This window comes from Rattus norvegicus, chromosome 6 (assembly GCF_021556685.1).
Source record: "Rattus norvegicus strain SHRSP/BbbUtx chromosome 6, alternate assembly SHRSP_T2T, whole genome shotgun sequence".
Classification (NCBI taxonomy): Eukaryota; Metazoa; Chordata; class Mammalia; order Rodentia; family Muridae; genus Rattus; species Rattus norvegicus.
In genome coordinates this window covers 71,379,031-71,404,328 of record NC_141539.1, presented here as the reverse complement: position 1 = coordinate 71,404,328, position 25,298 = coordinate 71,379,031, and the positions used below count along the sequence as shown (strand labels likewise).

The 25,298-nt window shown below is 38.1% G+C and overlaps 1 long non-coding RNA gene across 4 annotated transcripts in view; it reads left to right on the top strand.

Annotated features, from left to right (window-relative positions):
- The window catches only part of LOC102556158 (uncharacterized), a 143,679-nt gene that overhangs the window by 64,638 nt on the left and 53,743 nt on the right, over positions 1–25,298 (top strand). For 3 of the 4 annotated variants that reach the window (XR_015623471.1, XR_015623468.1, XR_015623469.1), the window contains exon 4: positions 21,960–22,094. The exons of the other annotated variant lie outside the window; for it this stretch is intronic. This is a non-coding gene — a long non-coding RNA (uncharacterized LOC102556158). The remainder of the gene's footprint in view (positions 1–21,959; positions 22,095–25,298) is intronic. 4 annotated transcript variants of the gene reach the window in all.

Sequence of the window (25,298 nt, the reverse complement as noted above, 5' to 3'; positions counted from 1 at the left end):
TTATTAAAAACAGGGTACAAACCTAAACAACTGAGGAATATTGAATGGCCCAGAAGCACCTAAAAGATGTTCAACATCCTTAGTCATTAAGGCTATCTAAATCAAAACTAACCTGAGATTCCACCTTATACCAGTCAGAATGTCTAAGATCAAAATCTCTGGTAACAGCAGATGCAGGGGTGGATGTGGAGAAAAAGGACCATTTCTCCATTATTGGTGGGATTGAAAGCTGGTACCACCATTCTGCAAAACTGTCTGGCAGTTCCTCAGAAAACTGGAAATAGTTCTAACTGAGGTCCTGTCTATACATCTCCTGGGCATATACCAAAAATTTTACCAATATATAAAAAAGACAGGTGCTGCACTATGTTCATAGCACCCTTATGTATAATATTCAGAACCTGGAACTAACTCGGATATTCTTCAATAGAGGAATGTATGTAGAAACTTGGTACATTTACACAATGGAGTACTACACAGCTGTTAAAAACAATGACTTCATGAAATTAGGCAAATTGATGGAACTTGAATATATCATCCGGAGTGAATACCCATGATACAACTTACCACAGACCATGTGAAACTCAAGAAGAAATAAGAACACACTAAAATGTGAATCCTACAGTACTACTCAGTAGGAGGATGAGAATCATCTCTGGGATGAAGAAGGAGAGAGAGATCTGGGAGGGAGTGTGGATAGAGAAGGGAAAATGGGGCCAATTAAGATATAGGTAGAGAAACCGCACTGATCCTGGCCCAAGGCTCCCTGCTCCCAAACCCCATGGAAGAGAGATGATCACCCAGAGGTGTGGTCAATCCTGAGATGGACCCAGGCAAACAGATCCCCGCACTCAAATCCTGTGGAAGAGAGAGTTAGATCTTCCGATTGGCAAGCACACCTGGGAAATTAGAGGAGACTATTCTGCCCACATTTCTGACTCTAGAGGAAAGCACCTAGCACCATCTGGGAACCCTGTGCACAGGGACCCAGGAAAAGTAGGGGCAAACCCTTCTGGTTGCTGTCCTTCATGGAGAGCTGAAACCAAGCACCAAGGAGTGACTTCAGGACAAGACCAGAGGTAAGATCAACTTTTCTGTTCCAAGTGTCCTGCCTGGTGGTCTAAGGACACACAAAGAAAAATTCCTCTGGGAACGGACACTTCTGGCTTCTAGTTGGCACCTGAACCTCATTGAACGTGGCCCATGGCTCCCTACTCTGAAACCCCATGGGAGAGAGAGCTGATCGTCCTGAAGTGTGGGCAATCCTGAGACTACAGGAGAAACCGCCACTTCTGCTCACCTTTGCCCACATCCCTGGCCCAAGAGGAAACTGGTTGTATAGTGCATCTGTGCACAGGAAGATAGGAGCAGTCAAGCTGCATGAGCCCTGAAGTCCACACTGCACCTGGATCTGAACGGACCTGGTCAAACAGCTCCCTGCACCCAAATCCTGTGGGAGGCTGAACTAGACCTTCAGAGGGGCAGACATACCTGGGAAACCAGAGGAGACTACTCTCTGCCCACATTTCTGACTCTAGATGAAAATGTCTAGTGCCATCTGGACCCCCTGCACACAGGGACCTAGGAAGAGGAGCAGGCCCTTCTGGTTCCTGCCCACAGGGACAGCTGAAACCCCATGGACAGGAACAAATACATGCCTGAGAGCAGAACACTCTGTTCCCATAACTGGCTGAAAGAAAACAGGTCTACAGCACTCCTGACACACAGGCCTATAAGACAGTTTAGCCATTTTAAGAAATAGCAAAAGAAGGTAACACCAGAGACAACCTGATGTCAAGAGGCAAGTGCAGGAACCCAAGCAACAGAACCAAGACTACATGGCAACATGAGAACCCAATTCTCCCACCAAAGCAAACACTTAATAGCCAAACACACCAGAAAAGCAAGATCTAGATTCAAAATCACATTTTATTATGATGATGGAGGAGTTTAAGAAGGTCAAAAATAATGCCCTTAAGGAAATACAGGACAACATGAGTAAACAACTAGAAGCCTTTAAAGAGGAAACACAGAAACCCCTTAAAGAACTACTGGAAAAAGCAACAGGAGAAGGAAATGAACAAAAACATACAAGAGTTAAAAAAGGAAATAGAAACAATAAAGAAAGCACAAAGGGAGACAACCTCAGTGATAGAAAACCTAGGGAAGAGATCAGGAGTCACAGAGGCAAGCATAACCAACAGAATACAAGAGATAGAAGAGAGAATCCCAGGAGTAGAAGATTCAATAAAAATTATCGACACAACTGTCAAAGATAATGTAAAACAGCAAAAGCTGCTAGTCCAAAATGTACAAGAAATCCAGGACACAAAACTCAGGATAGCTAAAACTATTCTCAACAATAAAGGACTTCAGGGGGAATCACTATCCCTGAACTCAAGCAGTATCACAGAGCAATAGTGATAAAAACTCCATGGTATTGGTACAGAGACAGACAGATAGACCAATGGAACAGAATTGAAGACCCAGAAATGAACCCACACACCTATGGGCACTTGATTTTGGACAAAGGAGCCAAAACTATCCAATGGAAAAAAGATAGCATTTTCAGGAAATGGTGCTGGTTCAACTGGAGGTCAACATGTAGAAGAATGCAAATCGATCCATGCTTATCACCCTGTACAAAGCTTAAGTTCAAGTGGATCAAGGACCTCCACATCAAAACAGATATACTCAAACTAATAGAAGAAAAACTAGGGCAGCATCTCAAACACATGGGCACTGGAAAAAATTTCCTGAACAAAACACCAATGGCTTATGCTTAAGATCAAGAATCGACAAATGGGATCTCATAAAACTGCAAAGCTTCTGTAACGCAAAGGACACTGTGCTTAGGACAAAACGACAACGAACAGATTGGGAAAAGATCTTTACCAATCCTACAACAGATAGAGGGCTTATATACAATATATACAAAGAGCTCAAGAAGTTAGACCGCAGGGAGACAAATAACCATATTAAAAAATGGGGTTCAGAACTAAACAAAGAATTCACAGCTGAGGAATGCCGAATGGCTGAGAATCACCTAAAGAAATGTTCAACATCTTTTGTCATAAGGGAAATGCAAATCAAAACAACCCTGAGATTTCACCTCACACCAGTGATAATGCCTAAGATCAAAAACTCAGGTGACAACAAATGCTGGAGAGGATGTGGAGAAAGAGGAACACTCCTCCATTGTTGGTGGGATTGCAGACTGGTACAACCATTCTCGAAATCAGTCTGGAGGTTCCTCAGAAAATTGGACATTTTTATAGAACATTCTATCCTCAAATAAAAGGATATAGCTTCTTCTCACCACCTCATAATACTTTCTCCAAAATTGACCATGTAGTTGGGCACAAAACAGGCCTCAACAGATACAGAAACATAAAAATAATCCCATGTGTCCTATCAGACCAGGGGCTAAAGCTGGTCTTCAATAACACTAAGGAAAGAATGCCCACATATACATGGAAGTTGAACAATGCTGTACTCAAGGATAACCTGGTCAAGGAAGAAGTAAAGAAAGAAATTAAAGACTTCTTAGAATTTAATGAAAATGAAGGTACAGCATACCCAAACTTATGAGACACAATGGAAGCTTTGCTAAGAGGAAAACTCATAGCGCTGAGTGCCTGCAGAAAGAAACAGGAGAGAGCATATATCAGGAGCATGACACCACACCTAAAAGCTATAGAACACTAAGAAGCAAATACACCCAGGAGGAGTAGAAGGTAGGAAATAATCAAACTCAGAGCTGAAATCAGCCAAGTAGAAACAAAAAGGACTATACAAAGAATCAACAAAACCAAAAGCTGGTTCTTTGAGAAAAATCAACAAGATATATAAATCCTTAGCCAGACTAACCAGTGGACACAGAGAGTGTGTCCAAATTAACAAAATCAGAAATGAAAAGGGAGACATAACTACAGATTCAGAGGAAATTCAAAAAAAATCACCAGATACTACTACAAAAGCCTATATTCAACAAAACTTGAAAATCTGGAGGAAATGGACAATTTCATAGACAAATACCAAGTACCAAAGTTAAATCACGAGCAGACAAACCATTTAAACAACCCCATAACTCATAAAGAAATAGAAGCAGTCATTAAAAATTTCCCAACCAAAAAGAGACCACATCCAGATGGGTTCAGTGCAGAATTCTATCAGACCTTCATAGAAGACCTCATACCAATACTATCCAAACTATTCCACAAAATTGAAAGAGATGGAGCACTACCGAATTCCTTCTATGAAGCCACAATTACTCTTATACCAAAATCACACAAAGACCCAACAAAGATAGAGAACTTCAGACCAATTTCCCTTAAGAATATTGACATACAGCATACTCAATAAAATTCTTGCAAACTGAATCCAAGAACACGTCAAAACAATCATCCATCATGATGAAATAGGCTTCATGCTGGGTATACAGGGATGGTTTAATATACAGAAAACCATCAACATAATCTACTATATAAACCAACTGAAAGATAAAAACCACATGAACATTTCATTTAATGCTGAGAAAGCATTGACAAAATTCAACTCCCCTTCATCATAAAAGTCCTGGAAAGAACAGTAATTCAAGGCCCATACCTAAACATAAGAGACATAGCCAGAATATAGCAAATACATAGGCAAATGCCAGCAGCAAAGCACTGAACTGAGACCCCAGTTGAAGGATTCAGAGAAAGGACTGTAAGAGCTTGAAAGGGCTTGAGACGCCATATGGACAACAATGCCAACCAACCAGAGCTTCCAGGGATTAAGGCACTAACCAAAAACTATACGTGGACTGACCCTGGGATCCAACTGAATATGTAGCAATGAATAGCCTAGTAAGAGCACCAGTGGATGGGGAAGCCCTTGTTCCTGCCAAGACTGAACCCCCAGTGAATGTGATTGTTGGGGGGAGGGCGGTAATGGGAAGAGGATGGGGAGAGAAACACACATATAGAAGGGGAGGGGAAGGGGTTATGGGGATGTTGGCCTGGAGACTGGGAAAGGGAATAACAATTGAAATGTAAATAAGAAATACCCCATTTAATAAAGATGGAGGAAAAAAATTTTAAAAAAAGTCCATATATAGCAGACCAGTAGCTAACATTAAACAAAATGGAGAGAAAAGTGAAGAAATTCCACTAAAATCAGGGACTAGACAAGGTTGCCTGCTTATTCAATGTAATTCTTGAAGTCCTAGCCAGAGCAATCAGACAAAGAAAGGAGGTCAATGGGATACAGATCGGAAAGGAAGAAATCAAAATATCACCATTTGCAGATGGTATGATTGTATAATTAGTGACCCCAGAAGTTTCACCAGAGATCTACTAAACCTGATAAACAACTTCAGCAAAGTGGCTGGGTATAAAATAAGCTCAAATAAATCAGTAACCTTCCTCTACACAAAATAGAACCAGCTGAAAAAGAAATTAGAGAAATGAAACCCTTCATAATAGTCCCAAATAATATAAAAATACCTCGATGTGACTTTAACTAAGCAAGTGAAAGATCTGTATGATGAAAATGTAAAGTCTCTGAAGAAAGAATTTAAAGAAGATCTCAGAATATGGAAAGAGCTCCCATGTTCACGGATTGGAAGGATTAATATAGTAAAAATGCCCATTTTACCAAAAGCAATCTACAGATTCACTGCAATCCCCATCAAAATTCCAATCCAATTCTTCAGAGAGTTAGACAGAACGATTTGCAAATTCACCTGGAATAACACAAAACCCAGGATAGCTAAAACTATCTTCAACAATAAAATGACTTCCAGGAGATTCACTATCCCTGAACTCAAGCAGTATTTACAAAGCAATACTGATAAAAACAACAACAACAACAACAACAACCTGTATGGTATTGGTACAGATACAGGCAGATAGACCATTAGGATAGAATTGAAGATGCAGAAATGAACCCACATACCTATGGTCACTTGATTTTTGATAAAGGACCCAAAACCATTCAATGGAAAAAAAAGATAGAATTTTCAGCAAATGATGCTGGTTCAACTGGAGGTCAGCATGTAGAAGAATGTAGATTGATCCATTCTTATCACCCTATACAAAGTTAAGTCCAAGTGGATCGAGGACCTCCACACCAAACCAGATGCACTCAAACTAATAGAAGTAAAAGTGGAAAAGAATCTAGAACCCATGCGCACTGGAGAAAACTTCCTGAACAAAACAATAATGGCTTATGGTCTAAGATCAAGAATTGACAAATGGGATCCCATAGAACTAAAAACTTCTGTATGGCAAAGGACACTGTTGTTAGGACAAAATGGCAACCAACTGATTGGGAAAAGATCTTTACCAATCCTACACAACTGATAGAGGGCTTACATCCAAAATATACAAAGAACTCATGAAGTTAGACTGCAGGGAGACCAATAACTGTATTAAAAATTGGGGTTCGGAGCTAAACAAAAACCCACAACTGAGGATTATTGAATGGGTGAGAAACACCTAAAGAAATGTTCAACAGGGAAATGAAAATCAAAACAACCCTGAGATTCCACCGCACACCGGTCAGAATGGCTAAGATCAACAACTCCGGTAACAGCAGATGCTGGCGAGGATGTGGAGAAAGAGGAACACTCCTCTATTGTTGGTAGGATTGCAGACTGGTACAGCCATTCTGGAAAGCATGCTGGAGGTTCCTCAGAAAATTGTACATTGCAGTACCTGAGGACCCTGCTGCTATTCCTCTCTGGGGCATATACCCAAAAGATGCTCCAACATATAACAAGGACACATGTTCCACTATGTTCATAGTAGTCTTATTTATAATAGTCAGAAGCTGGAAATAACCCAGATTCCCTTCAACAGAGGAATGGATACAGAAAATGTGGTACATCTACACCATGGAATACTACCCAGTTATCACAAACAATGACTTTATGAAATTCATAGGCAAATGGTTGGAAATGGAAAATATCATCCTGAGTGAGGTAACCCAATCACAGAAAAATACACATGGTATGCACTCATTGATAAGTGTATATCAGCCCAAATGCTCGAATTAACCCTAGATGCACAGAACACATGAAACTCAAGATGGATGATCAAAATGTGAATGCTTCACCCCTTCTTTTTTTTTATTAGATATATTTCTTTACTTACATTTCAAACGTTATTCCCCTTCCCAGTTTCCTGTTCATAAGCCCCCATTCCCTCCCATACCCCTCGCCCATATGGTATTCCCCCTATACATTGCCCTTATTCCCCCCCCCATATTCCCCTGCACTGGGAGTCCAACCCTGGCTGGACCAAGGGCTTCCCCTTCTTTAAAAGGGAACAAGAATACCCTTGGCAGAGAATAGAGAGGCAAAGATTAAAACAGAGACAGAAGGAACACCCATTCAGAGCCTGCCCCACATGTGGCCCGTACATATACAGCCACCAAACTACATAAGATGGATGAAGCAATGAGGTGCAGGCTGACAGGAACCAGATGTTTATCTCTCCTGAGAGACACAGTCAGAATACCACAAATACATAGGCAAATGCCAGCAACAAACCTCTGAACTGAGAAAGGGACCCCCATTGAAGGAACTGGAGAAAGGACTGAAAGAGCTGAAGGGGCTCGAGACTCCATATGAACAACAATGCCAATCAACCAGAGCATCAAGGGACTAAGCCACTACCCATAAACTATATATGGACTGACCCTGGGCTCCAACTGCATAGGTAGCAATGAATAGTATAGTAATGGCACCAGTCAGAGGGAAGCCCTTGGTTCGGCCAATGCTGAACCCCCTGTGAATGAGATTCTTGGGGAGAGGGCAGTTATAGAGGAAGGATAGGGAGGGGAACACCCATATTGAAGGGAGGGGGAGGGGTTATGGTGATGTTGGCCTGGAAACTGGAAAAGGGAATAACATTTGAAATGTAAATAAGAAATACCCAATTTAATAGATATAGGTTGTGGTTTGGGGAAAGTGCGAAGGTCAGGAATTTAAAAGTAGGTTTAGGGATAGAAAAATGGGGAATCAGGGTAGCTAATAGAAAGTCCAAGATGCCAGGAACCCAAGAGTTTCCAAGGACCCAACAGTGAGGACTTTAGCCAAAATACCCAACAAAGGGTAGATAGAGCATGCAGAGACTATATTCAGTTGATAGGCACAGACCCCAGTTGAGGGATTGGATCATCCATCAATCTCAAAACTGTAAATCCAGAAATTTTCCTGACAAAAGGAAATGCAGGGACAAAGACTGTAGCAGAAATTGAAGAATCAGACATCCAGAGTCTACCCTCCTAGGATCCATCTCCTTACACAAAATCCAGACACAATTGCTGATGCTAAGAAGGTCTTAGACAGCCATTACTGACATGTATAACTGTCTTCTGAGAGGCTCTGCAGATGTGGATGTATATAGAGCAAAACAATGGACTGAGCATGTGAACCCCAATGGGAAAATTATGGCAAGGACTGCAGAACCTGAATGTGTTTGCAACCTCATAGGAACAACAATATCGATCAACCAGAATCACCAATTCTCCCTGGGACAAAACCATCAACCCAAGGGTACACAGTGGGTGTCTATGGCTTCAGTTGTATATGTATGAGAGGGTTGCCTTATCTGGTATCACTGGGAGGGTAGCCCCTTGGTCCTGTGGAGGCTCAATTGCCCAGGGTAGGGGAACTCTCACCTGCTGAGGCAGAATTAAGTGGACAGATGGTGGAGCATACTCATAAAGACAGGGAGGAAGGAGGAGGGAAAATGGGAAAGGGTTTAATATTTGAAATGTAAGTACAACAACAACAACAACAACAACAGACCCCTAACCATTAATAGCCTGAAAAATATGTCTCCACATGAAACCAGTCACCCTACCACATTAGGTTCTGATTTTTATAAGATATATAAAGCATAAAAAGGATCTTTTAATAGAAATCCATAAAATCTCAATGAGTTCAATGAATTTAATAACACAGTACAAGGCATGAAAATTGAAATGGAATCAACAAAGAACACCAAAATTGAATAAAACCTGGAAATGAATTATGTGGGACTCAGAAGCAAGATTCAATGGTAGAATAGCCGAGATAGAAAAGAAACTCAGAAGCATTCAAGGTATAGTAGAAGAAATAAATAACTTGCTCAAAACAGTTATATCTAAATATCTCCAGGAATAAAACATCTAGAAAATCTAGGATATCTTAGAAATACAAAGTAAAAAAAAAATTGGAGTAGGGGAAGGAGAAGAACAATAGATAAAAGGTATAGAAAATGAATTCAGCAAAATTATAGAAAAAAATTTCTAACATAAATGAAATACCTATCAGGATACTGTAATGGTCCCAAAAATTTGAAGTAAGATCCCAGACTCAGATTGCATGCAAAAACAAAGCTATTTTGCAGAAACAACTAGTATGCTAGTGTCATCATCATTTCAGAATGGCAACACAGACAAAGATATTTGAGCCCCATTTATAACAGAACTGCTTAATTGCTTCTGAGATAGACTTCAAATACTAGAGCATGTTCTAAGAGGTTGTAAAAACCTTTAACCAGACATTATAAAGAAGATATACACCACAGGTGGAAAGACAGGAGATAAAATATAGACTAAGTTTATCTGTATAAAACTTCAAAGAGAACTTAGTTATGATTCTTAACTTTCCATGAACCTATAACCTAGAAACAAATGATGAATATTTAGCCAGATAATCACTCCTAGTGGATATGCATGTAGACAGTTTCTAAGACTCATATTCAATTTATGGCCTTAATTTATGTGCAAACTCTTAGTGAACGTTTTACCATACCGTCTCACATTCTGAAAGTTGTACAAGTGATGAGAACTAAGGGCAGAGACAGGCTTCCCTCTGTTCTTCTTCCTGAGACTTAGAGGATCACAATTCCCTCCCTAGATAGAACAAACCACTTTAGAAATCTGTCTGAAAATTCCTCAGAAAATTTTACCCACTACCTGAGGACCCAGATATACCTCTCCTAGGCATATACCCAAAAGATGCTCCAACATAAAAAAAAGACACATGTTCCACTGTGTTCATAGCAGCCTTATTTATAATAGCCAGAAGTTGGAAAGAACCCAGATACCCTTCAACAGAGGAATGGATATAGGAAATGTAGTACATCTACACAATGGAGTACTCCTCAGCTATCAAAAACAATGGCTTCATGAAATTCATATTCAAATTGATTGAACTAGAATATATCATACTGTTGAGGTAATCCAATCACAGAAAAACACACATAGTATATGCACTCACTGATATGTAGATATTAAGCCAAAGCTCAAATTGCCCAAAATACAATCCACAGACCACATGAAACTTAAGAAGAAAAATGACCAAAATGTAGATGCTTCACTCCTTCTTAAAAGGGCGAACAAAAATATTCATAGGAGGTGATAAGGTGGCAAAGTTTGGAGCACAGACTGAAGGAACGGCCATTCATAGCTTGCCTCACACCTCTCTCTCTCTCTCTCTCTCTCTCTCTCTCTCTCTCTCTCTCTCATACACACACACACACACACACACACACACACACACACACACACACACATACAGTCACTAAAACTAGATAAGACTGATGAAGCTGAGAAGTGCATGCTGACAGGAACCATATATAGATGTCTCCTGAGAGACATAGCCAGAGCATGTCAAATACAGAGGCAAATGCTAGTAGCAAACCTTTGAACTGAGTTGAGACCCCCCATTGGATGAATTAGAAAAAGGATTGAAAGAGTTGAAGGGGCTTGCAACCTCATAAGAACAACAATGCCAACCAACCACAGCTTCCAGGGACTAAACCACTACCCAAAGACCATACATGGACTGACCCATGGCTCCAACTGCATGTGTAGGAGAGGATGGCCTTGCTGGGCACCAATGGAAGGAGAAGCCCTTAGTCCTGCCAAGGTTGGACCCCCAGTGTAGGAAAATGGCTGGGGTAGGGGGGTGATTGAGAGGGGAAGACCCTTATAGAAAGAAGAAGCTGTGGGTTTTGTGATAGGGGTCTAATGTCCAAGAAACTGGGAAATGGAATAACATATGAAATGTAAATTTAAAAAATCCAATAAAAAAGTCTCAGGTGACAGAAGATGCTGGTGAGGATGTGGAGAAAGAGCAATGCTCCTCCTCCATTTTTGTTGGAATTGCAAGCTGGTACAACCACTCTGAAAACCAATCTTGCAGTTCCTCAGAAAATTGGAAATAGTTCTACCTAATGACCCAGCAATTTCTCTCCTGGGCAAATAACCAAAAGATGCACCTACATATAACAAGGATACATGCTCCATTATGTTTATAACAATCTCATTTAAAAAGCCAGAAACTGGAAACAACCCAGATATCACTCAACAAAGGAATGGATACAGAAAACGTTTTAAATATACAAAATGGAGTATTACTCGTCTATTAAAAACAATGACTTCATGAATTTCTTAGACAAATTCATGGAACTAGAATATATCATCCTTAGGTAACCCAGTCACAAAAGAACAAACATGGTATATACTCACTGAATAAGTGGATATTAGACAAAAATATCAGAATACCCATGACACAACTCATAGACCATATGAAGCTCAAGAAGAAGGAAGACTAAAGTGCGGAAGCTTCAGTCATTTTTAAAAGGGGGTAATAATATACTCAGTAGAGGTAGTGGGTAGGAGGGACATGCGACTGAAGAAAGGAGGGAGAGGGGAAAAGGCAGGGAAAATTCAGGTATGGGAGGAGACTGGATAATATACAATAGTCAGAAAATTAAATAGAGGTATGTAGTAATGGGTGATGGGGGGCTTGGGGTAGTCACCTGAAAGTCCCTGATACCAGGAAAGCAAGAGGCTTCCAGGACCAAAAGGAGATGAGATTAGCTGAAATGTCCAACAGTGGAGGTAGAACTGGTAGGAACCATATGGAGAGTTTAGACCCAGCATGTGGTTAAGCGTTGGGACCACCCATTCATTTCCCAACTTTTTTTTTTTTTTGAGCTGGGGACCGAACCCAGGGCTTTGCGCTTCCTAGGTAAGCGCTCTACCACTGAGCTAAATCCCCAGCCCCGATTTCCCAACTTTTAACTCAGAATTTCTCCTACCTAAAAGTAATATGGGGACAAAGTGCAGAGCAGAATCTGAAGGAAAGCCCATCCAGAGGCTGCCCCACCTGGGCATATTCCCTTATACCGACACCGAACCCAGACACTATTGCTGATGCCAAGAAGTGCTTGCTGACAGGAGCATTATATAGTTATTTCCTGAGAGGCTCTGCCAAACCCTGACAAATATAAATGTGGATCATGCAGCCAACTGTTGGATTGAGCACTGGGACTGCAATGGAGGATATAGGGAAAAAACTGAAGGAGCTGAAGGGTTTTGCAACCCCATAGAATGAACAACAATATCAACCAACCAGAATCCCCAGAGCTCACAGGGACTAAGCCACCAATCAAAGAGTACACAGGTAGGGATGCATGGCTGCAGCTACATATGTAGCAGAGGATGGCCTTATCTGGCATCAGTGGGATGAGAGGCCCTTGGTTCTGTGAAGGCTTAATGCTCTAGTGTAAGGGATTGCCAGGGAGGTGACATATGAGTGGGTGGGTGGGTGTGTGAGCACTCTCATAGATACATGGGGAGGGTAGGGGGTTTGTAGAGGGGAAACTGGGAAAGGGAAAACATTTGAAATGTACATAAATAAAATATAAAAGAAAAAATATGGGGTACAGAATTAAATAGTATTCTCAACAATGGGATCTCTAATGCCCAATAAACACTAAAGAAATGTTCAGAGTCCTTAGTTATTAGTAATATCCAAATAAAAATGATTTTGAGATTCCATCTCACACCCATCAGAATGGCTGAGATCAAAAACTCGAGTGACAGAACATGCTGGCAGTTATATGGAGCAAGGGGAGCACACCTATATTGTTGGTGAGAATATGAGCTTGTATAACCATGGTTTCTCCTGATATTGGGAATTGTTCTACCCCAAGACCCAGCTATTTCCTAGACAGATATCCCAATGAAACCATGCCACAATGACACTTGTTCAACTATATTCATGGTAGCTTTATTCATAATAGATAGAAACTGTGAAAAACCCAGATAGATGCCCTTCAACCAAAGAATGTAGAAAGGAAATATTGTTCATTTAAAAAATCGAAAACTACTTGCCTATTAAAAACAAGAATATCATGAAATTTTGCAGGCAAATGGGTGGAACTAGAAAATAACATCCAAAGTGAGGAAATAAAGACACAAAGGACATACATGGTATATTCACTTTTCAATGGATTTTACCAATAAAGTATAGGATACCCATGCTACAATTCATAAGCCCAAAGAAACTAAGGGACAAGGAGGGTTCAAGGGAGGTTGCTTGAATCTCATTTAGAAGAGGAAATAAAATTGTCATTGGACATTGATGGATGGAGGAAACTGCATGTGAGAAAGAATAGGGAGGCAATGGGAGATCATATGTACAGAAAGCCAGGTATACAGGGCTAGGGAATAAATGATAAATGTCTGAAGGTGGAAGGAAGTGTTTAAGATGTGCCAAAATGAAACCAAGTTCCAGCATGCTTAGACCAGTTAATCTGCTTTTTTATTATCTTCTAGTTTAGTGCTTTTTATAGGAGTATTGAGTGTATGAATGAGTAATTTTCTCATTCTTGTGCTTTCTCTTACACTCTGACTTTCTGTTGGCGTCTCTTATCCAATTTCAATGTGGTAGTTTTTGTTCTTTTTTATTTTGTTATATTTTCTTTTATTTATTTTCTCCTTTTTCTCCTATCATACCTTAGAAGTTTGCTAAGGAAAAACAAAACAAAACAAAATAAAAAAGAATTGGAACCAGATTCCAGGGCACAGATTGTGTGGAATTTGGAGGAATAGAAGCAAAGGAAACCATAATCAGGATATTTTTATGCATAAAAACAATTTCTATCAAAGATAAAAAAGAAATTGATATTGCATTATCCTTGTCAAAGAACACAGTCAAATGAGATAAATAGAGTTTTCTGGTAAAGAAATGAACTGAAGAAAATATTTGACACTACCTCTTCTACACTGTAATGATATGATCATATCCTCAGAGGTAATCCTAGGTAAAATAGTCCACATATTCAGATACACTTGAGAAGTCTTATGCTTTTCTTCTACTTTTCTAACTGAAGCTTAGTATTTTCTGAAACCTCTAATTGTATTCTATCAGATGATATTAATTAGCACATTAATTTGAACCACATTTTAATATCTTTTGCATGACATAGTTATATTACAACACAATGATTTTCCTAGAGAGAAAATTTTAGTTCATAAACATTGACTAATAATTTTGAATTATAGTTAAAGTGATGCTTATCCTAAAACATTTATTTTTCTAATGGCTTAATATCTGTTTATCAGCAGTTCTTAGAATCAATTAAATACTGGCAAATATAGAGTTATAAAATGGGACTGTATTGCTAGAGCAGGGTATGATTTTCATACAGTGAAAGGATAAGTGATGTTAATTTAAATATACTATTTTTCATCACCAGAATTGCAAAAGAGATTCAATTAACACAAGAAATTCTATTTGAGTTTCAGTTAAAATGAACAACAAGCACTTACTATACTTAGAAGTGAAAAGACCTGAAAAGATAGTTCAGTGTCCTCAAACAAGTGAAATAATTGTTACAGTTATCAAAACTCCTTCAGGTACCATATTCCTATGTAGCCACAGGAATGAATAACAGACCCATAATCACTTCACTATAACCCCAATATTCTAGGAGAAAATGAATACAAATGGTTGTCTCCACATCTGTCTTAGGGAAGGAAAACTTAAAAATAAGCCAAACCTCCCTGTGAATTCTGTGCAGGACCAAACTGACTTGAGCAAACTACTGAAACCTAGCTCCATATATGCTTGTATAAAACAGCTGATTCAACTGGGTTTCTCAACAGGCACGTTCTTTAACAATTTTGTGCATAATTAACATTTGAGACAGTTGTATCTACTACTCAACATATGGGATTATCATGGCTTCCTTCTGACTGAGTCCATTTTAAATTTTACCATTAGAAATGAAGGGTTCTTGCAATTCTAGTATTAATACATTTGCTCAGGTGGAGATTTCACCCAATCATCTAATATGATAGTGAGTTTATTTGCAATTATGTTCTAGAATTAAAGACCCTAAAATGTTGTTATAAATTTACCTTCAAGGCTTACCTACAGTGTTCACATCACAGTGAAACACTATCCATGTTCTACATCTTTTCTGTACTAGTGCTGAAGAGCAAAAGTCAGTCTTCTTTTATAGAAGAAAGGAGGATGTTTTGCATCTCTGTTCTGTCTGTGGTGGTTAATACTCTTCTTTCCAGATATTTATTCTAATGTCTGGTCTTGTATTGGATACTTCATTTTTTTATAGCTATTTTAAGACTGAAGTTCCAAACTCCTCATTTCTATGATCAAATGGTGCCTTTTCTTTTCTTTATTTTTAAGTGTATTTATTTATTTATTTATTTATTTATTTATTTATTTATTTATTTATTTTTACACTCAGAGTTTTTTAATTGGATTTTTTTATTCAAATTTCAAATGTTTTCCCCTTTCCTGGTTTCCCATCCATAAACCCCTATCCCATCCCCTCTCCCTCTTATTCTATGAAGGTATTCTCCCCCAACCACCTACCCCTTCCAGCCTCCTTGCCCTGACATTCCTTTACATAGTGGGGTAGGAGACAGGGGAATCTAGTCTTTGCAGGACCTTGGGCTTCTCCTCCCATTTGTGCCTAACAAACCTATCTATCCTTGGCTGCATATGCAGCTGAAGCCATGGGTCTGTCCGTGCCTACCCTTTGAGTGGTTATTTAGTCCCGGGGAGCTCTGGTGGGTTGAAATTGTTGTACTTATGGGGATGTAAGTCCATTCAGCTGCTTCAAAACTTTCTGTAACTCCTCAGTTCAGTGATTGGCTGCTAGCATTTGTTTCTGTATTTGTAATGCTCTGGCAGAGCCTCTCAGGGAACAGCTATACGGGACTGTTTAGGTTTGTCTTATCCTGAGTTAACTTTGCTACCTAGTATCTGTCTAGAACATTATCCCTTTCCTCCAGATTTTCCAGTTTTGTTGAATATAGGCTTTTGTAGTAGGATCTGATAATTTTTTTTGAATTACCTTGGATTCTGTTATAATGTCTCCCTTTTCATTTTTGATTTTGTTAATTTGGATACTCTGTGCCTTCTGGTTAGTCTGTCTAAAGGTTTATCTATCATGTTGACTTTCTCAAAGAACCATCTCCTGGTTTTATTCTTTCTTTGGATAGTTCTTTTGTTAGTACTTGGTTGATTTTAGCCTTGAGTTTGATTATTTCCCGCTGTTTACTCCTCCTGGGTGTATTTGCTTCTTTTTGTTCTAGAGCTTTCAGATGAGTTGTCAAGCTGCTAATGTATCTCTTTCCTGTTTTTTGTTTGTTTGTTTGTTTGTTTTTTTTGGTTTTTCTTTTTGGTTTTTTGTTTTTGTTTTGTTTTTGGAGGCATTCAGAGCTATGAGTTTTCCTCTTAACACTGTTTTCATTGTGTCCCATAAGTTTGGGTATGCCTTGCCGTTTCATTAAATTCAAAACATCTTTAATTTCTTTATTTCTTCCTTGATCAAGTTATCATTAAGTAGAGTGTTGTTTTACTTGTATGTGTATGTGGGCTTTCTGTTGTATGTATTGTTATTGAAGAGCAGCCTTAATCTGTGGTGATCTGACAGGATGTGTGGGATTATTTCAGTCTTTTTATATAATTTGAGGTCTGTTTTATGACTGATTGTATGGTCAATTTTGGAGAAGATACCATGAGGTGCTGAGAAGGAACATTCTTTTGTTTTAGTATGAAATGTTCTAAAGATATCTGTTAAATCCATTTGGTTCATAACTTCTGTTATTTTCTGTATGTCTCTGTATAATTTCTTTTTCCATGATCTGTGCATTGATGAGAGTGGGATGTAGAAGTCTCCTACTATTATTGCATGAGTTTCAATTTGTGACTTGAGCTTTAGTAAGGTTTCTTTTACAAATGTAGATGTCCTTGCATTTGGATCATAGGTATTTAGGATTGAGGGTTCATCTTGGTGAATTTTTCCTTTGATGAATATGAAGTGTCCTTCTTTATCTTTTTTTGATAACATTTGGTTGAAAGTTTGATTTTATTTGGTATTAGAATTGCTACTCCAGCTTGTTTCTTGGGACCATTTGCTTTGGAAATTGTTTTCCAGTCTTTTATTCTATGGTGATGTCTGTCTTTGTCTCTGAGGTATGGTTCCTGTATGCAACAAAATGTTGGGTCCTCTTTACATATGCAGTCTGTTTGTCTTTGTCTTTCTACTGAGGAATTGAGTCCATGGATGTTAAGGACTATCAAGGAAGAGTGATTGCTGCTTCCTGTTATTTTTGTTGTTAGAGGTGAAATTCTGTTTATGGTTCTATTCTTTTGAGTTTGTTTTTCAAGATTACTTTCTTGCTTTTTCTAGGGTAGAGTTTCCCTCATTGTGTTGAAGTTTTCCATCTATTATCCTTTGTCGAGCTGGATTTGTGGAAAGATATTGTGTAAATTTGGTTATGCCATGAATCTTGGTTTCACTTTCTAAGTTATTTGAGAGTTTTGCTGGACATACTAGCCTGGACTGGCATTTGTGTTCTCTTAGGGTCTGTATGACATCTGCACAAGATGTGGATTTTATAGTCTCTGGTGAGAAGTCTGGTGTAATTCTTATAGGTTTGCCTTTATTTGTTGCTTGACCTATTTCCATTACTGCTTTTAATATTCTTTCTTTGTTTTGTGCATTTAGTGTTTTGACTATTAGGTGGCAAGAGAAACTTCTTTTCTGGTCCAATTTATTTGGAGTCCTGTAGGCTTCTGGCATGTTTATGGGCATCCCTTTCTTTAGGTTAGGAAAGTTTCCTTCTATAATTTTGTTGAAGATATTAATGACCCTTTAAGTTGGAAATTTTCACTCTCTTCTATTATTCTTAGATTCGAGCTTTTCAATGTATTCTTGATTTTCTTGATGTTTTGGTTTAGGAGCTTTTTGTGTTTTACATTTTCTTTGATGGTTGTGTCAATATTTTCTATGGTATCTTCTATCCCTGAGATTCTTCTATCTCATGTATTCTGTTGGTGATTCTTGCATCTATGACTCCTGATCCCTTTCCTAGATTTTCTATCTTCAGGGTTTTCACCCTTTGTAATTTCTTTACTATTTCTATTTCCATTTTTAAATCCTGGATGGTTTTGTTCAATTCCTTTACCTGTTTGGTTGTGTCCCTGTAATTCTTTAAGGTATTTTTGTGTTTCTTCTTTAAGGACCACTACTTGTTTACCTGTGTGGTCCTGTATTTCTTTAAGGGAATTATTTATGTCATTCTTAAAGTCCTCTATCATCATTATGCAATGTGATTTTAAATCCAAATCTTGGTTTTCTGGTGTGTTGGGATATCTCGTATTTGCTTTCTTGGGAGAACTAGGCTCTGATGTTGACATGTAGTACTGGTTTCTGTTGCTTAGGTTCCTTTGCTTGCCTCTCACCGTGTGGTTGTCTTTGGTGTTAGCTGGTCTTGCTGTCTCTGACAGTGACTTGACCCTCTTGTAAGCCTGTGTGTCAGCACTCCTGTAGACCTGTTTTCTCCTAGCAGGACCTGGGGTCAGATAGCTGTGAGACCTTTCCAGCTCTGCGTGCAGACAGAAACCTGGCAGTTCCCGCAAAGCAGAAGTGGTGGTCCTACCTCTGCTCTCATGTGTATGAGCACTCCTGACATCTGGTTTCTGCTCTGGGTGCAAGCAGACAATGGATGAGCACTCTCCCTGACTGCCCCTAGATTCCTGTGTTAGAGGGATCTAGACAGTTCCTCTTGGGCCAGGTATGTGAGCAGAAGTGGTTGTCTCCTCTGAGCTCTCAGTATTGTCTGCACTTCTGAGAGTCCAGTTCTCTCCCCCATGGGATTTGTGCACAGAGAGCTGTGGGCAGTGTCAGCTCCAGGAGCAGGCAGAAACCAGAAAACTGCATCCAGATTTTATTCCCCTCCAAGTTAATTCCCCAGTAGTTCCACATCCCACCCACAGACCCTGTCTTCATTAGGATGTTCCAGGCCCTCCCATCCCACCAGACCTTTAAACTTCCTGAGGCCTCCAGTCTCTTGAAGGTTAGGTGCATCTTCTTTGACTGAACACAGACTAAGGAGTTCCCTGCTGTATATGTGTTGGAAGCTTCATAACAGCTGGTGTATGCTGTCTAGTTGGTGAATCAGTGTCTGAGAGATCTCAGTGGTCCAGGCTAATTGAGACTGCTGATCCTCCTATATGGTTGCGCTCCTCCTCAGTTTCCTCCTGCATTTCCATAATTCAACCAGAGGGGTCAGCAGTTTCTACTCATTGGTTGAGTGCACACATCTGTAGTTGACTCTTCCAGGTGCTTGGGTCTTTTATAGGGCAGTCATGATAGATCTCTTTTTCTGAACACCCCATAGACTCAGTAATGGTGTCAGGTCTTGGGGCTTCCCCTTTAGCTAGAATCCACTTTGGACCTGACACTGAACCTTCTTTTCCTCAGGCTCTTCTCCATTTTCATCCCTACAATTCTTTCAGACAGAAAGAATTATGAGTCAGAGCTTTGCCTGTGGGATAGCAACCCCATCCCTTACTTCATGCCCTGTCTTTCTGCTGGAGGTGTATTCAGTAAATTCCCTCTCTTGACTGTTGGGATTTTCATCTAGGGTCCCCCACTTTGAGTCATGAGAATCTCTCACTTTCCAGGTCTCTAGTACATTCTACAGGGTCCTCCCAACCTCCTTCCTCCTGAGTCCACCTGTTTCCATTCTTTCTGCTGGCCCTCAGGGCTTCAGTTCTTTCCCCCCACCCAACACCAGATCATGTTTCCCTCTCCTCCCACTCCATCCCATATACCTCCCTTTTCCCTCCCTCCTCCCTTGTGGTTGCTTTCTTCTCCCTCCCAAGTGTGACTGCATCCTCACTTGGACCCTTCAGCTTTGAATATTGCCTTTTTCATTGCAATCTCTCACATACTCAGCTTTCTCTGTGCATTGCAGAACTGCATTATGAAGCACAAGTCAAAAGTGAATAAGGATGTCATTTACTATGCTACCATTTTGATTCCTGCTAGGTAATGTTTTGGGTATAAGTGAGAGAGAAACCCATGTCCTGGAGTTAAGATCACAGATGAAATAAAAATGTATGCTTATATACATTTAATGAATACTGAGAAAATAATACATTTTGGAAAAAGTTACAAGAAACAAAGTTTTCTCTGTAGAACATGAAATTCAAGAAAATATTAGACGATAGTTTTGTGTAGCATTCTAGGGAAAAGTTTAAGGGAAGTATATGGATTTGACTAAAATGTATATTTTATCCTGATATATGTGGTTAATTACATGCTTCCAATAGAACATGCACAAGATTAATGAGCCATATAAAATCTTTTAAGTTAAAAATAAATGTAAAATGTGGGTAAAGAACTTTATACAAATTTAACCATGACCTCTCCTTCACTTGCTCCTCATTATCTTCTTCCCTCTTTCTCTTTGTTTCTCTTCTCCACATAAAATTCTTTTATAAAGAATTTTACTTTTAGCATTGAAATAAATTATTTACTGATCTTATTATACTTACCAGTTTCAACTTATCACCATAATGTTTATTATTAGCTTAAAATCTTATAATAGAAACATTAAAGCTTTTCATTATTAAAATTTCTTTATTTTCTGAACATACTATATATGCTTAAGCTGTTATTTCTGTAGCTGCGTCTGATACACAAAGATGATTAAAAAGTTAGAGATATTTTATTTCTTAAAGAATTGCATATATTCATATTTTGATCATGCACATACTTATCCTTAACACCCACACATATACATTCCATACCCAACCAGCTCTGGGTATTTATTTTTTTAAATGACATGCAGTCGTTAGTTTTATTTTTATGTTTACTCTGTGGCCATCCACTGGTGTGCTTCAGTTACTAGGACCACACTCTTAAAATAATAGGGAGGTAACTAATCTTAATTCAGTTTGATATGCCATATTTTGTTCATATGCCTAGGAAGGCTGCCCTTTCTGAAGGAAAATGGAGTAGAAGTGGATAGGGAGGGAATAGGTGGTGGTGGGGGGAGAAACTATGGTTTCTATATGGTATAACATAGGAGAGAATAAACTAATACTAATATCCATTCCCTGAATATACAAAAAAATCTATCTTTTTTGTGGAAAATAGCTCTTGATCTAGGCCGAGAAAATGTGACCAGCACACTGCTCTGTGGTAGAACTTCATCTAGCTTGAACTTGTACAGATTTTGTGCATGTGACTACATTCTTTTTTCCTGAGGTCATCAACTACTTATGTCCCTTACTATATTCTCCTGCACTGATCTCAGAGACTAGAAAGAAAGATACAGATTTCTCAATATTTTACTAATGTATTTGCTTATCATTTAGACAATCATTTATAATGTTATTTTCTTCTGAGATTTTTGGAGTTAGAGTGATCATGAGTTCTTCTTGGTGCCAGTAGCTGCTCAGGAATATGGTACCTAAGTGAGAGATCCAATATATATGCTTAGTACTTCACAGCATCCAATTCTGCACACTTTAACCAAGTCTGGATTTCTGGGTTAATATTACCTATGGCAAAAGAAACTACTCTGAGGAGATTTGAGAAATTCAGTAAGTAGTAGATTGTTTTCTAGAACATCTGAACTACAGAGAGCTACAGATGCTGACAGTGTTAATTGTGCCAAATTAAGGGTATCATTTTGTGGAGCATTTTTTTGGTACAATGGGAATTTGGTTCATTAACCCAATAGCATATGTGTTACTGTTTCATTGCTGTGTATGTTGTAAAATGCTGTATATTATTGTATTTGAAATTCCTCTTGGTTGTTAAAGATCGATAGTTACATTTCTCCTCCGCGCTTAGCATTTTCCAGAAGAATGAAGGCTTCATTCAGTAGATGAAGTAGAGATGAAGATTCCAGATTGATATCATCTAGAATTCTTCATACTTTGTTACTCAAATATGTCATGTCTTCAGTAAAATCATCCAGTTTTAAAGGTAATCAATAGCAATGGTAGAAACCTACAATGTTTTAAGGTCTGTGGAATTTTGTCCAGCACCTCCAAAGAAAGTAACCAACTATCCACTTGGGCCTTTTCATTTGTGTGCTTTGTTGTTCAAAAAGGACATCATTTCCCATTTATAGAGCAACCACATAGAAACTGTTTTATATAAGGATATGGTGTGTATATTTTTGGGAGATTTTGAAGTAGTAGTTTTACTATGACATTTCAGAATTAATACATTATTAATTCTCCCTTCCTACATTCCCCCTTCTGGCCTGCCCTCCCATTCCCAAGCAAATCCAAGCATATATTTTGCTCTTTATTTTCCATTACCACTTTTTCTACCATTTTATCACTGTCTTCTTTCTTTTCTCCTTGAAAAGATACTCTACATAACCAAGTACTTATTTGCTGACCTCTGTAAATACTCCAAATAAATTCCAAATTTCTAATGACTCAATCCTAATATCAACAAAAGAGAAAATGAATGTGATGCTGGTCTTTTGGAGTCTGAATTAGTTCACTCAGAATGTTTTTCTTTTGCTCCATCCATTTTTATAAGCTTAATATGTTATGGTATAGATATAACGTTTTATTATCTGTTCATTTGTTGATAACATCTAGGCTATTTCTATTTTTTCTATTTTCTGAATATTGTTAATGTAATCAAGTTTTTGTGTGTGTGTGACATATCTAATCCTGGCTTCTTGAGAAAACTACTCTGATATCTTAGTGGTTGTACCAGTTTGTATGCCATGGGAGTAAACAGGTGCTACTCTTTCCACAAATGTATGCCAGCAACTGTAGGCATTTGTTTTCAGTGTCATGACCATTCTCCCTTGAAGAAGACAAAGTCTCAAAATAGTTATAATTTATATTTCCCTGATGTTTAAGAATATCGAAGGTTTGAAATACATTTTTCCCAGCCATTGTCTTTTATTTTTATAGAATTCTCTGTTTGGTTCTAAGCACCATTTTTAATTGGATGTGTTCTTGGCGTGTATATTTTTCACTCCTTTATATATTGTAAATCATTAAGCTCTGTTCACGTTTTCAGCTAGTGCAGTTTTAATTTTCTTTACCCTGTTGCAGGCTACCTCTTTACTTGAATAATGTATTCCTTTGTTGTACAGAATGTTTTTTAGTTTTATGTAGTTTAATTCATCAATTATTGTCCTTAATACATACACTATTGTACTGTTCAGAAAGCCCTTACCTGTACTTGTAAGTTTACACACATTATCTATTTTGCCCTTATCAGGTTCAGTATATCTGATTTGCTAACGTCCTTGATAATATGTAATTCGTTTTTTTCAGGGTAAGGGATATAAAGCTAGTTTCATTCTTCCATACATAGCTAGGCAATTTGACCTGCATCATTTGTTCAAAAAACTAGCATTTAGGTAAGTAAAGGTAATCAGAAGTCGCTGCAATCATTGCCTCTCTTTTCTTTCAATCAGCATAATTCACACACACATTTAATGACTGCCATATGTACGACACAATAAAAAAGATTGATAAAAATAAAAATAGAGAAAAATTTTTATATCTCATAACAGAAAATAATATTAAACTATTTTGTCTAATATTTGCTTTTAAATTAGCTAGTTGCGATTGGCCTTTGATGTGTTTTGATCACTGTCTTAACAGTTTTTCCAGTTTAACATATGAATACTCATTTTTTTCTCATTATACTTCAAACTAAACAGCTCAAATAAAGATTTGAAACAACTCTCTAGAAACCCTAGTGAATCTAAAATTCCTTGATTTTATGGGCTTACCTGATTTACTTAATCTCAGAACACTGTTACAATGAACATGAATGTTATCATTGAGAATTGTCCCAAATGGCTTTAATGCTATACACCATTTTATCACTGATAAATGCATAAAAATCTTTTGTGTTAACCAGGTTAGAAGTTGCCTAGAGGATAGAAAATAACAAATATTACTCATTTGAACATTACCAAATATCATGTCAAGTGCATTAAATATAAACTTAAAGTTCCTGAATTATTAAATTTCCAGAACTCGTTAAATGGTTAAATTGACCAGTGTTCTTTGGGGAAAAAATGTTTTGTCAATGCCATTTCGGCTTTGATCACACCAAACCGTCTAGCTATTGACATTATTTTGTAGTCTTTTGTCTGGTTTTGATCTTTCTATCATATGTGAACAGATTAGAGGGAACTCAGATAACAGTCCATTTAGTTTTATGTGGAGATGTAGACAAATCTTGGCAATATTGTTATCTTTAAAAAAAATGTTTCCACCTTTGATTGGATTTAATCCATCACAAAAACCATACGCACCACTGTTATAAATTTTGGATGCAGATACCTAACAGAAGGCTAACTGAGATTATGAAGAGACAACTGTTTGGCTCATTATAAAGTCAGATGTGTTCTTTGGCATTTGAGTGGACAGCAGAGACTTTGACATTCACACATGGCTCATTAGGAATGAATTTGAGTTTGGCCTTTTGCTGCACTTAAAACAAAACATCTATATAGAGAAATAGCTCTTTGAAAATGCCGATACAATCTCTTAAACACAGATAGCAGTAATTTAAAAAGAAGGTGTCACACCCCTAGGCATTTGCCATTAGAAACATATTGCATGTCTTAAAATTGTGAGAAAACACTTAAAGAGCTCTTATTCCCTTCCTTTTATGCTATTTGTTCCTAGCAACAGACATATGCTCCAGTACCATTCCTCCAGTGTCATGTTCCAACACTGTCAGTCATGTAATACCGTCATGGAGTCTAGTTCAGAGTGCACATGGTAGTTAGTGGTCTAGTCAAGTACATTTGATTTTATAACTCAACTGATTCAGTTCTTAAGAGAGTGAAATATAGAGCATAAAGCATGGTTCTACCTTGGATTACAAACCAAATTATTCTTCTATGCTAAGGCAATTTGGTAATGTATATTAAGAGTAGTGTGCACCCATTTTAGTATATACTTCTTTAACTTACATCCTTGATTATATTTGTACTTTTCTCCTTAGCATGCATCATTTGTATTCTAATGATTTCCATTTCTGTGATAAAATAAAAATATCTCATTCTAACGACAATTAAGTAGCATTTTATTAAATTGCAAACAAAAGTGTGTTGCAATCAATTTTGTTGCTGTGGGATTTAAAAAGTGTAAATGTAATGGTGTTTTATAATGTGTATACATCTAAATTATA